The sequence below is a fragment of the Pezoporus flaviventris genome, unplaced genomic scaffold (assembly GCF_033815535.1).
Source record: "Pezoporus flaviventris isolate CSIRO_AGI_PZ_B2104156 unplaced genomic scaffold, CSIRO_AGI_Pfla_v1 ptg000001l, whole genome shotgun sequence".
Classification (NCBI taxonomy): domain Eukaryota; kingdom Metazoa; phylum Chordata; class Aves; order Psittaciformes; family Psittacidae; genus Pezoporus; species Pezoporus flaviventris.
In genome coordinates, this window is record NW_026892549.1 from 11,355,285 (window position 1) to 11,368,350 (window position 13,066).

The 13,066-nt window shown below is 40.6% G+C and overlaps 1 pseudogene; it reads right to left on the reverse strand.

Moving 5' to 3' along the window:
• LOC133273954 (von Willebrand factor D and EGF domain-containing protein-like) overlaps positions 1-13,066 on the reverse strand; it is a 190,506-nt pseudogene that overhangs the window by 39,274 nt on the left and 138,166 nt on the right.

The window sequence follows — 13,066 nt, forward strand, 5'->3', positions numbered from 1 at the left end:
TGTTTTAAGGACTATACTGATAGTATATACTAAATATACACAAAGCAGCCATATGCCCATATTTGTAAATATTCATATGTCCATGGGCCTGTTCTTTGAGTGGGGGCCATTCTGTGGTCAGATTTGCTTTTGGGCTTCCTAGTATTGGGAGCTACCTGGTACTCTTCCAGCCCTGGGTATAATGCAGAGGTCAGAGACAGTGTCTTTTTGTGCCAAGTAACCTTCAGTCTTTTAACAAGGGCATTTCAAAAATGTGGAAATAGGCAAAAATTATAGTACCCAAGATTATAGTAACTTTTTCTTATGCATTTTCTGATATATCTCCAGCCTCAGAGGGCGGCAGCATTGCTGGGGGCTTTGCACCCCCATGAAGCCTTGCTTACAGCAAGGAATCCCTGCAAGGTCCTCCACAGCGCATCACAGCTGAGACCCCCCTCTACACCTGCCTTCTCTGTGCACAGAGCTTGAGGAACCATATGTGAAAGAGAATGAAATAGATTATACAAATAATTTTGCTTTCTGTAGTGAAAGGCCAATTAAGAGATCAGTTTATCAGAGGGATTTCAACAAAAGGTGTAATAAATGATAGCTAAGTTAGGGAATTCATTGTTTCAAAAATGTGCATAATACTACTGTTTTACAGAGGTATTCTGAGCTGTCTAATAAATAACTCAATATATTGTGAAAACCCTTCGGGTTCTATACATTTCAGATGACAAGTTCAGTTTTGTATTAAAAATATTAGATATTTAAAAGTCATTTTTAAGGTAGTAGAACAATTAGGTTTTTTCTAGAATGTGTTGTATAGCGAAATTGAGTCAATTTTACTCTTTCCGCAGCATTTTTATATATTTTTAAATGTAATGACTTCAGTAGAATGAATCTGGCCTTAAGCAAGGGTAAGCAAGATCACAATCTGTCCCTGGTTTCAATAGATTAGATATTATCAAATAAATGTAATTTTTCTAAGCAGAAAGAGCTTTTTCAAAGTTATAGAATGTTTGTCTATCATTTTGAAATATGATTGGCTTTGAAAGTCAGAATGTTCCCAGCTAGAAAAATCTCCAAATTTATAATCAAAATACATTTTTACTTTGGAGACTCACTAGATTTGAAGTTATAAAAGAAAGAGGATTCTCCCCCTTACCTTCACATGTAATTCCATCACCGCTGTATCCAGTGGGACAAGACCCACATTTAAATCCTCCATCTTCAGCTGGCTCACACTGCACACCAGTAAAGCATAGTGTATTAGCACAAACAATTTACTGATGCCTCCCACCACTGGGTTTTGGCAGTTTCACATGATCCATCACTGTGTTGTACACCTTTCTGGCTACCATGGTCTGTTCTGGAAGCCCTGCTTGGGGAGCTGACCCTGCTGGGATGCTAGCAGTCAGGGGAGCTGTATCAAGGGAAGAATCTATTAAATGGAAAGGGAAGGTGAAGTGTGTTGCCAAAGGAGGTGCTCTCTGCTGCTGTGTCGGTAAGTCTTGGGATGGTTTAGTCTTCAAGACTGTGACTCGACCAGGCCATCTCCTGGCAGAATACCTGTACATGGAACGAGGCTGCTGAACAGCATGTGGCCTTGCAAAGAATGAACTTGCATTTGTGTTGTGACGAGAAAGAACAATCTGTGTTATACCTGGTTTGTATTGCTTAAAATGAAGAGGGGTATGGGTTGTCACACTGACAGTTGTTGCACTGGGGTCTGGCCCCTCGTGCAGAAAGAAAGTGTGGGTATTATTTCTTTTTTCAAGAAAAGACTTTCTCAGGTGCTCTGGACTCCATGCCAGTTTTTGCTGGTGACAGCATGTGAGCTTGGGAAGTATTCCTTTTCACTGTAAGAGAGGGAGTGTTAACAACTGTGGAGTTTCTTTCCAGAAAGTGTGTGCTTTCTTGTCTTGGAATATGGGTTTGGGAAAGAAAGGCATGTATGTGTCTTGATGTCTTTAAAATGTCTTCCTGGTGAGAGCCTTTAGCATCTTCAATATTTCTTCCAGCAAAATCCACATGGCTTTGTGAAGATCTTGAAACTAAGGCAGAAGGAAGATAAATATTAACTAAAAGTGCTGGTCTAGAATTTGAAGGAACCATAGTGAACCTTTAGCTTATGAGCAAACAACATCAATTCCATAAGCAAGACTTAATCTGTCATATATGCTAAGGGCACATTTGTGATGGCTGACATAGGAATGACATGGTGTTATCTGCTAAAGGTAACACCAGCACTGGGTGCACAGGGAACTGCAGTACTGAATTACAAGGTGGCAGTTCATGAACTTCATGAAATATGTTTATGCTGGCTTAACATTGAGACTAAGGTAGCAAGTCTCAGTGGAGGTTCTGCACGTTACTCTGAGGTGCAGCACTGGGCTTACATTGCAGGGGTTAAATTGCAGACAGGCAAAAACACTTGCCATGCTGGTTTACCAATTTTGCCTTACATTAGTCCATGAGATTTTGGCACTATGCAACCTGCAGTCTTGACTGCCTAAGTTAATATTTGGTTCTTATTAACTGTCCATATTGCGATAGCTTGCTGGGAAATGTTCCGCTGGACTGTACATGATGGAGATACTTTGCATTCAAGCTTTTGCAGTCTAGGAGTAAGATGAGACATTGAAGTTTGGGACAGATAGATACCAGAGCTTGAGACTTAAACAATGTTAAGATGGTCCTTGGAAGGGTTGTGTCCTAAAGAGGCTCTAACCAGTGTATAACTGTGTAATGCTTTTGTAGCCCTTATGTCAAAGGAAAGTTTTAGGAAAGCATTTAAAAGAGACAAATGAAAAAGCTTTGCTAATGCTGTGTACCACTCCCTCCAGATGTGAGGGACAGCATGTAGGAGAGTGTTGGTTTGTACCTGTCACCCACTTGTTACAAAGCCAGTCCACCTTTTCAGTTGTGTAAAGAGGGGTGATAGATGGGGAGAGGCTAGTCTGTGAAGGGCCTTGAAAGTGGAGACGAGTAGTTTGAATCAATACTTTCAGGAAGATTAATAGCCATCTGCTGACTCTAATGAATGGGAGAAGCTATTTTTAACCAGTTCTGGCACACTCATTCCATAGGAAATGGAATATATTGCATCCTGAACAAAAAAACCTCACTTGGTTCTAGGGTTAACCCCATGTAATGTACCTCTTTTAAAAAAAAAATATATAAATATTAATCACTGTCTTAAAACTCTTACAGATGCAGAAATTAGCCACAGTTAGCAAGGAAAGAGATGAAGATGCTTGGCAATGGTCAAAATGAAAGTTGACTAGGTCAAAACAAGTCTTGGCATCCAAAGTTGTTTTCATTTGGCTGATAAACTGTGTCATTCTCTTGGTGAGTGTTTTTTGCCCCGAAACCTTATGTTTTGGAGTTTTACAATGGTACTTGATCAAGCAATGGACATCAGTCGGTAAATACATGGATTTTATTGTCCAAAGTAAGGCTGATGAATGATGGGGTACACGGAATGAAAAAAAAGAGATGATGAAGCAGTGAGGACATAAACAAAAAGAGCATGAGAGGATAAGAGCAGTCAAATAATTTTTAAAAATTAATGAAAGATGAAGGAAATATCCCTGTATAAAATTATCAGTAATAGATGATCCTTACTGCCTTTAGAAAATTTGATCCAGAGACCAGAATTCAACAGGAATGACACTGAAGGGCTGAATGACCTCTCTGACAAATTTCCGAAATAAGACCTGATTATAACTTTAAGCTCTTTCCACTGCATCGCAATTAAATGGGTTTCCCTCATAACTAAATTTTACTAAATAGTTAGGGGATCAGACTGACTATTTGCAGAAGGGAGATATGTTATTTCTTGATGAGATGATATAGTGATATACCCATCCTGCAAACAAGTTTCAGCCTTCCCCATGAGGAGGAGCATAGTGTTGGCGTGTATCTATAATAATGCAATTTTTACCATCTTAAATAATACTACCAATGAAGAGTAGTGATACATTTTGGTTGCTCATTATGATATATATTGCACAAGGTCCTTCATCCATTCTGCAGAGGTCACCAAACTTCGTAAGATCTTAGCATCATTCAAATGTGGTAACTAGAGTGTCCTCTCAGCTTTAATTATTTCAAGCTTTTACTTACAGTGACACTGTGCAATTTTTAGGAGTAGAATATGATAGATTTTTTCTGGAATAACTGAAAATTTCTGTCTGCAGTCTTCCAGATATCTAAATAAGCTAAACCAAAGAATCATACCAAAAGACTGCAGACTCAGTTGTCTGTAGTCAGTAGCTTTCTTAAATCCTGTATTACTTCAATTTATTTTCCTTGCAGTCAATCGATATCTTCAAATGCATAACCCATTATCAATGCAGAACTGTGATTGCACAAACCTGGTTTTCTCTGTGATGCCACTGTATGATTACATACTGGACTGGATGAAAATAACAAATAAATGACAAGGCAAAATGCTCAAGGTTATACAACAGTACAAGAATACATTTTCACTACCTGGCAGTATTTCTGCCTATATTAATGGGGAAATGTGCAGCACTGGAACAATTTGGTTTATTTTTCAGAGATGTAGATAAGAGATTGAGAAGCTGCTGCTTTGCTCCAGCTGTGTAGGGCAGTAGGTCTGTTTGTATTGATGGAGTTACACCACTGAAAGCACAGAATAATGCAGGGATGGATTAGACCTCAAGAAGATAGATTTCTCTGTTGTCCTCTATCTGGGAAAGATTAGAACAAGGGTGACAGAGGGCAAATTTCCATTACAGTTGTTTAACATCCCTCATCCAGCTCAACGTCAGGATACTTTCCGTATGTGTGTTGCAGGAGTTCCCCCCATGAGAACACCACAGCCCTTGTTTTGCCTGATGCTTCAGGTATTTTGTGCCTCTTGCACTAAGCTCATAAATAAGAATCATGATCCAGAGACTGGTTATGATGCTTGCCAATGCCACCATGGTGCTCTTAAGGCACAGCAAATTCTGATTTCTTCTCTCGCTTGAATTGCATTTTATAGTGAACTTGTAGATGTCTGTAGTCGAAGAGAATCATGTTCATTCTGGAGATAATAAAATGACTGTATAACCTAGTAAAAACAGCAGTTCACGAACAGAGAAGGCACTCAACAGTCTCTTAAACCCAGGGTGAGATATCAACACTCCGAAACACAGAAAAGGCATCTAGTATATTTTCTGTTTTCTGAGTTACTGGTGTTTGTTTTTTTTTTGTTTGCTTGTTAGTTTGGTTTTGGTTTTGGTTTGTGTGTGTGTTTTGTGTTTGTTTGTGTTTTGTGTGTGTGTGGGGGGTATTTTTATTGTTTGGTTTTTGTTTTTTTTTTGTTGTTGTTGTTGTTTTTTTTGTTTTTTTATTTTCAAGCCTTTGGAAAAAGGACACAACCAGGCTTGAATTAAGAGAAGGCACATCTCCTTCTGACCCCAACCATTTGTGTTCCCAGAGAAGCAGTACACATTTCATACTCTGCCTGGGACAAGGTGGACCAGGTTGGTTACCATATTCATTCACTCAAGTCTTTGCTGGTCTTAGACTTAGCACATCTCCACACTTTTCTTCCCAAGCCTTTGAGGCAGCCCCATCCTGACCTACAATTGGCAGCTGATACCTCAAACACTTGCTTAAGTTTCTTCTGTACGTAAGCATTTATTACCTTTGCATCCCCATGCTCCTCTTTGCAGCTATTAGGGTTACAAATTTACATTTTGTTTTTTAAATGCAAGTGTAACCTTTTTAGGTAATCACATGAGGGAGACACTATAAGCATCACCACGTACTCTCAACTACTGCTCTCACCTTTAATCTAAGAAAATGCTTCAAACCAGACTACTCTTCAGGTAGAGATTGGCTCCTTCTCCTTATCAAGGTCATCTGACTGTGGCATTTTCTGCCTGTCAGTTCACCTTTAATTCTGATCAGGTTACAACTATTTCAACATTCTGTGAATCATTTAAGAATTCATTATTAACACAATTCAATAAATTTAAAATTTGTATAGTTTTAGACCTATTAACATTTAGTGGTACATACTGTCTAGCACATTTCTCATTCAGAAGAATGTCAACAGAGAAATGCTCTTTTGACATACTACACTATGTGGGTCATTATTTAAAATTTGAAACATCTACCATCACATAAATCTTATTTAAAATGTCAAGAGAGAATAGAAAAATTACACTGGTCTAAGAAGTCTTGTTACCAGAGTATCAAGGATCATCCCATTTCTCTACTTTTCCACATTAATGCTTTTTTCCCCCCTGTATTTACTTGGTGAGAAAAGGAAGATGGAGCAGCTGTCAATAGGAAGCTCTAGGGAAATTCTCATTTTCTATCAATTCTTAATCTGCTGTTTTATTTTATTAAGTTCTGACATAACTTTCTTCTCTAGTCTGAGTGTGGTTAATTCCTAAATTATCTGTTTAGCCATCCAGGCATACCCTAATGTCTTCCCTCTCCCAGATATTCAGAAATACAGCTTTGATTCTCCCTTCCTCCAGCATCCAGAAATTCCCCGCATTCAGGTGCTGGTTAGACTTCCTAGTCACAGCTCTATCTTCTCTTACAATCACAATCAGTAATGCCCACTGTCCTGGGTTCAGCAGTAGCAGTCATGTTTCTCCTCCTTGGTAGCTGGTGCAGTGCAGTGTTTTGACTTTCGGCTCGGGAACAGAGCTGATAGAGATGTTTTGGTTTGGCCAAGGACTTTGTGAGCCTCATGCTCTGCCAGGGAGGAGGGGAAGCCAGGAGGAAGCAGAGACAGGACACCTGACCCAAACTGACCAAAGAGCTATTCCATACCACAGCACGTCATGCCCAGGAGGTAACTGGGAGTTAGCCGGAAGGGCTGGGAGACTGCAGGGTTGGAGGGGTTGTCGGTCGGAGCTTGGTCGGGCTTGGGGGGGGGGTTGTCGGTCGGCGGGTGGTGGGGTGTTGTGTTCTCTTCCCTTGTTATTTCCTTTATCATTATTATCATTGGTGGTAGCAGTGGTGGTTTGTGTTGTACCTTGGTTACTGAATGTCGTGGTTTAAACCCAGTCAGGTAACTTGTTCACTCACTCCCAGTGAGTGGTGCCGAGCTGACAACAATCAAGGTCCGTGTTCATCTCCCCCCCCTCCCTGCACCGGGGCTCTCCCCTTCCCCGCTCTCGGAGGAACGGGGAGGAGGATCGAGAGAGTGCAACTCCTACGGGTTGAGACAAGAACAGTCCAGCAACAAATCACCACCGCTACTATCAGCTAAAACAATGATAAGGGAAAATAACAAGGGAAGAGAATACGATACCACCGGCCAAGAAAACGAGTTCCACCCGGAAGCTCCTGTCCTTCCCGGGTAACTCCCAGTTACCCCCCACCCCGGACATGACGTGCTGTGGTATGGAATACCTCCCCGGCTAGCCCGGGTCAGGCGCCCCGTCTCTGCTTCCTCACAGCTTCCCCTCTTCCCTGGCAGAGCATGAGCCTCACAGAGTCCTTGGTCAGGGTAAACATCACTTAGCAACAACCGACAACATCAGCTTCACCAACGCTGTTCTCAAAACTAGAAGTCAAAACACAGCACTGCACCAGTTAACACAAAGGAAAAAACATGACTGCTACTGCTGAACCCAGGACACTGAACTGTTCTTGTCTCGACCCGTGGGAGTTGCATTCTTTTGATTCTCCTCTCCGTCCCTCCGGGAGCAGGGGGAGGGCAAGAGAGGGGGGGAAGTGAGCGAATGAATTACCTGACTGGGTTTAAACCATGACACCCACAATGAAGTCCTCAGCTCCTTTAAGTGAGGTACTTTTACTTCCCAAGTTTTACAAAGGGTGTAGAGCCAGGATTATTTTTGTAGAAACAAAAACATTTTAAAGACTCACTGAAATCGGGATGTTACTATAAATTTAGATGGGAGCATAAGTTCAGAGCTCATGATCCTTTACTAATTTATGTTGAAAATCGAAAAGTCAAATGTATTGTAAAAGACTTTAGTGTGAGGTGTCCCTGCCCATGGCAGGGGAGTTGGAAATAGATGATCCTAAGGTCCTTTCCAACCCTAACTATTCTATGATTCTATGATTCAGGAATATACCCCACACTGGAAGTAGGCATAGGCAAAAGTTAATCCCCACTTTGAAAAAAAGGGAAGATTGGAGTAAAAAATTTTATATGAGAGATGCCCAGATCTGGAATTCACAAATCTGAGAAGAATGTAGAGCTGTGTGAGAGGCACTAACTGCGCACAGGTAGACACAACGAGCCAGACAGGCTATTTAGCTCTAGCTGGGCTAAGAGCTTGTGGACCTAGTGTGCCTTACATCCAGACAGGTCAGCACATGAGCAAAGCAGTCACACCACCTTGTATCCATCTGTACAGGCGCATTCAGTCTTAGTAAAATCTGTGCTCTCAAACCAGCACTTCTGTGATGGGTAAATTTACTCTTTGCTTTAACCGCGAAATTAAAACGTGTACATCTAGTTTGGCATCCCTGAACTATGTTTCAGACTGATACAAAACGAAATTGTGTTGCTGATGTTGCTAGTTGGTGAGCAGTTTTCTTCCCCTTCACCTACAGAAATCATGAACAACAGGGAATATTCTGGGGAGTCTGAATCACACATCCACTTCTGATTATAACCATTCCTTTGCTGCTTACTCTTTCATTTGTCAAATGTGGCTGCAGCTGCACATAGACAATTCTGTAACACCATTCATAATTTTCAACTCAAATTTGTTTGTGTATATGAAATTCAAAATCATTCTGCTCTAGCACAATGTTTTTAGTGGAGGAGAAAACCTGGGATCTTCAGCCAGCTCACCCACTAAACTTTCTTTACAGATCTCCCTGTATTCAGAGTAAATGACTCCCACAAATGGAATAGGGCCTAGACTCTGCCATAAAGGAGGACCTTTCCAGTTCTGGGATGTTGAAATACTATATGAATATACAATAAAATATTACCTCAAAAAGAGACTCCGTGTTTGCTTATGTCGCATTAGTCTTTTGCATTTGTTTCTACCACTGTTCTTTTGCCTCTAGGTTTTCAGAGCAATATGATTGACACCTCAATTCATTAACTGATGCATTTAAAGAAAATGGGGGTTCTGAGATGCTCAGTCAGGAAGCAAACAGTTCATGAACATAGAAATGATATTTTCAACTACATGTCAGAGACCATTTTCAGTCTTACCTAAGGTATGTTAAGGAATACATAAAGATAATCTCTTCCATACTCAGCAAATACCAAAACAATATCTTAGAAAGGTTTTGGTTAGGTGTAGCCTTTTCCTCATACAAAGTATATTTCTGTTCAGAATACTTTTTCAATAGAAAGCTTTATAATGCAGAATTTAAGAAAAAAAAAACAACCCAAAGTGTTAGGGCATTAATACTGCCTTAGTTTATATTCATTTAAGTCAGATTTCTCCATAAACTTTAAATGATTGGCTCCTTTCTATGTGTCCTGAGTAATAATATTAGTACTGGGATATAAACTGGATTTCTAAAATGACACTCAAGTTTGAAAGTAATGAAACAGTTTTCAATATGAAACTTCTCCTAATAGATGATGTTTCATGTAATATATGTGTATCTGCATTCCAAGGAGGTATACATCAGCTTTTGATTAGTAAGATTCTTGGGATAAGACATCATACACAGGCAAAGTGTAAGAACAGGGAAGAAGGGGATGAACACAGTGATAGCTGTACAGAAGAATGGGCCTTTGAGGAAAACAATGTCTTTTGCGCTTTTTCTGCAGACTCTGTTTGTTGGTATTTTTTGTTTGTTTGTTTGTTTGAATTTTTTTACTTTTACTTTTATGATGTTTTCTGTAAGTGTTCAATAGAAATGTTAACGTCAGACTCACCAGAGACAGTGTTTTTGAAAATGGTGTAAGAATTACTGATTGCAAAGATAAAAGCATGCTCCCCAAACACATATTTTTTTCCCTCCATGAATATTTTTCTTTATCAGTATGTGTTTTTGATTGCATATGGAGATTTGTAAACCAGCTATGTTTTTTACAAACAAACACTGTTTTCTAAAACACCTCTCCTGCCTTCCAGTTTATTTCAAAATTTAATTGAAAAGTTCTCTCCTAAGGGTTGGAAAAACTCTACATGTTTGTTGTGCTCTCACCCCTTGCACAGGAGCCTTGCTCCTCTTCCTCCTTTGTTAGTAGATGTCTTTCCATACTCTTTATGTTCCTTAGGCCTAACCCATTTTCTGCTGCAGTTTTTAGAAGTGCTGTTCTTGTCCTTTTCTGTGATAATCCAGCTAACAAAACAGGAAGCGAAGGAGAAGTATGGTTATCATGGATCACCCATTTAGTCGCTTTGTAACTTTTATTTTCCTTTCTTTCATTATCCTTTGTCCATCTTTCAGGTCTGAACTTTTGCCTCTCCTCTTTGTGTTCTACCTTCTCCAATTATTTGAGTCTTCAACTCTAATTATTTCAGCAACTACAAAGGCAGTATTAAGATAGAGTTCATAAAACTAAATTATACTTTCTATTCAGGAATTGGCAGTATATTTTACTTCTCAACACTGCAAGAGATGGAAAAATTAACAGAAACTGTGTTCTTATCTGATAATTCCTTCATGGGTCTTCAGACTCTGTCATGGCTTGAACACGTTGATAGATATACACAAAACAAGCAAAATCAAGGTGGATTGTCTCTGAAATATCTATGTAGAATTCTTTAGAACTGTAATAATAGATTATAAAGAAAGTCCATAACATTTCTTCAAAAGAAAATCCATAATATTGCTTCAAAGAAAAAGTAGCTTAAACTTGAATATTTTACTGAAATTGTCCTTTTTTTCGATTCAAGAAGTAAATGGTCTAAAACTATAATTATGTTGTTTTGAGCTGTAAACACATTAAAATGAGTTACTTTACATATGAAAGCCAAGACACAATCTGAACTATGCCTTGCTGAAGACCAGTAATGAATCTATTTTAATAACATGTAAGCACATACAAATACCCTCAGTGAAATCATATTCTTATGGAATTCTCCGTAATTTTAACTGACTAGGTTGAAAACTGTCTACAGCTTCTTTCTAATATAGGGAAAAAAGAAAAACAAACATGGAATTTCAGTGAGTTTTCAGATGTCATGTTACACATTTTTTTACTCAGTTATGTTGATTTGTATCTATTTTAACCAGTGAGTTTTTCATTATTGCTAGCAAGTTAGCTATGATAACTGATGTGTCCATTTAGCTGTGCATGAAGACTGAACACTGTGCATTGAGTTCAGGCTGTGGTTTAGAAGGAAACTCGACATCCCTATATCCAAGCTAACTAGCATTAGTGCAGAATTCAGTGCTTATATTCCATCTGAACAGGATATGCTTTTAATGCAACATTGCAACAGTTCCTGAAGTGTGGATACTGAGCTATAGCTCACTATTAACTTAGGTGTCAGCTCTTGACAAAACTGCCCTTTGAATACTATGGTGGCATGTTCTCTATATGAGAACATGGTGGCATGACGTTACAGACAGATAGGAACAGCCCCATGCTTGCAGGCTCTTGTTCTCATGGGGGACTTCAACCACCCTGACATCTGTTGGAGGGACAGTACAGCCCGGCACAAGCAATCCAGGAGGTTCCTCAATTGTGTGGAAGACAACTTCCTTCTGCAAGTAATAGAGGAGCCGACAAGGAGAGGTGCCATGCTTGACCTCGTGCTCACCAACAGGGAAGGGCTCGCTGGAAATGTGATGCTCCAGGGCAGCCTTGGATGCAGCGATCACGAGATGGTCGAATTTGAGATCCTCAGGACAGTGAGAAGAGCGTGCAGCAAGCTCACTGCCCTGGCCTTCAAGAGCGCAGACTTTGGCCTCTTCAGGAACCTGCTTAGTAAGGTTCTATGGGATACAGCCCTAGAGGGCAGGGGGGCCCAAGACTGCTGGTTGATATTCAAGGATCACCTACTACAAGCTCAGGAGTGTTGCATCCCAACTAGAAGGAAGTGCAGCAGGGGGGCCAGGAGACCTCCTTGGATGGATAAGGAGTTGCTGAGGAAACTTAGAGGGAAAAAAGAGGCTCATAAAAGGTAGAAGCAAGGACAGGTGGCCTGGGAAGAATACAGGGATGTTGTCCAGGAAGCTAGGGACCAGGTTAGGAAAGTTAAGGCCCAGTTAGAATTAAACTTGGCTAGGGATGTTAACAGGGATTCTATAGGTACACTGCAAATAAAAGACTAGGGGCAATGTGGCCCCTCTCCGGAAGCTATCAGGAGAACTGGCTACCCTGGGTTTGGAGAAGGCTGAGGTTCTTAATGACTTCTTTGCCTCAGTCTTCACTGGCAAATGCTCTGACAACACCACCCAAGTCTTGGAAGGCAGATGCAGGGACTGTGAGAATGAAGACAGGCCCATTGTAGGAGAGGATCTGGTTCAAGACGATCTTAGGAACCTGAATGTGCACAAGTTCATGGGACCTGATGAAATCCATTGGCGGGTCCTGAAGGAGCTGGTGAATGAAGTTGCTAAGCTGCTGGCCATCATATTTGAAAAATCATGGCAGTCAGGTGAAGTTCCCGATGACTGGAAAAAGGGAAATATAACCCCCATTTTCAAGAAGGAGAAAATGGATGATCCAGTGAATTACAGAGCAGTCAGTCTCACCTCTGTGCCTGGCAAAATCTTGGAGCAGATTCTCCTGGAAGGCATGCTAAGGCACATGAAAAACAACAAGGTGCTTGGTGACAGCCAGCATGGCTTCACTAAGGGGAAATCCTGCCTGACCAATTTGGTGGCCTTCTGTGATGGGGCTACAGAACTGATGGACAGGGGTAGAGCAGTTGATGTCATCTACCTGGACTTGTGCAAAGCGTTTGATACTGTCCCACACAACATCCTTGTCTCTAAATGGGTGTCGTGGTTTAAACCCAGTCAGGCAACTTGTTCACTCACTCCCAGTGAGTGGTGCTGGGCTGACAACAACCGAGGATCCCCTCTTCTTGCCCTCCCCCTGCTCCCAGAGGGCCGGAGAGGAGAGTCAAAAAGAGTGCAACTCCCACAGGTTCAGATAAGAACAGTTTAGTAACTAAGGTATAACACAAATCACTGCTGCTAC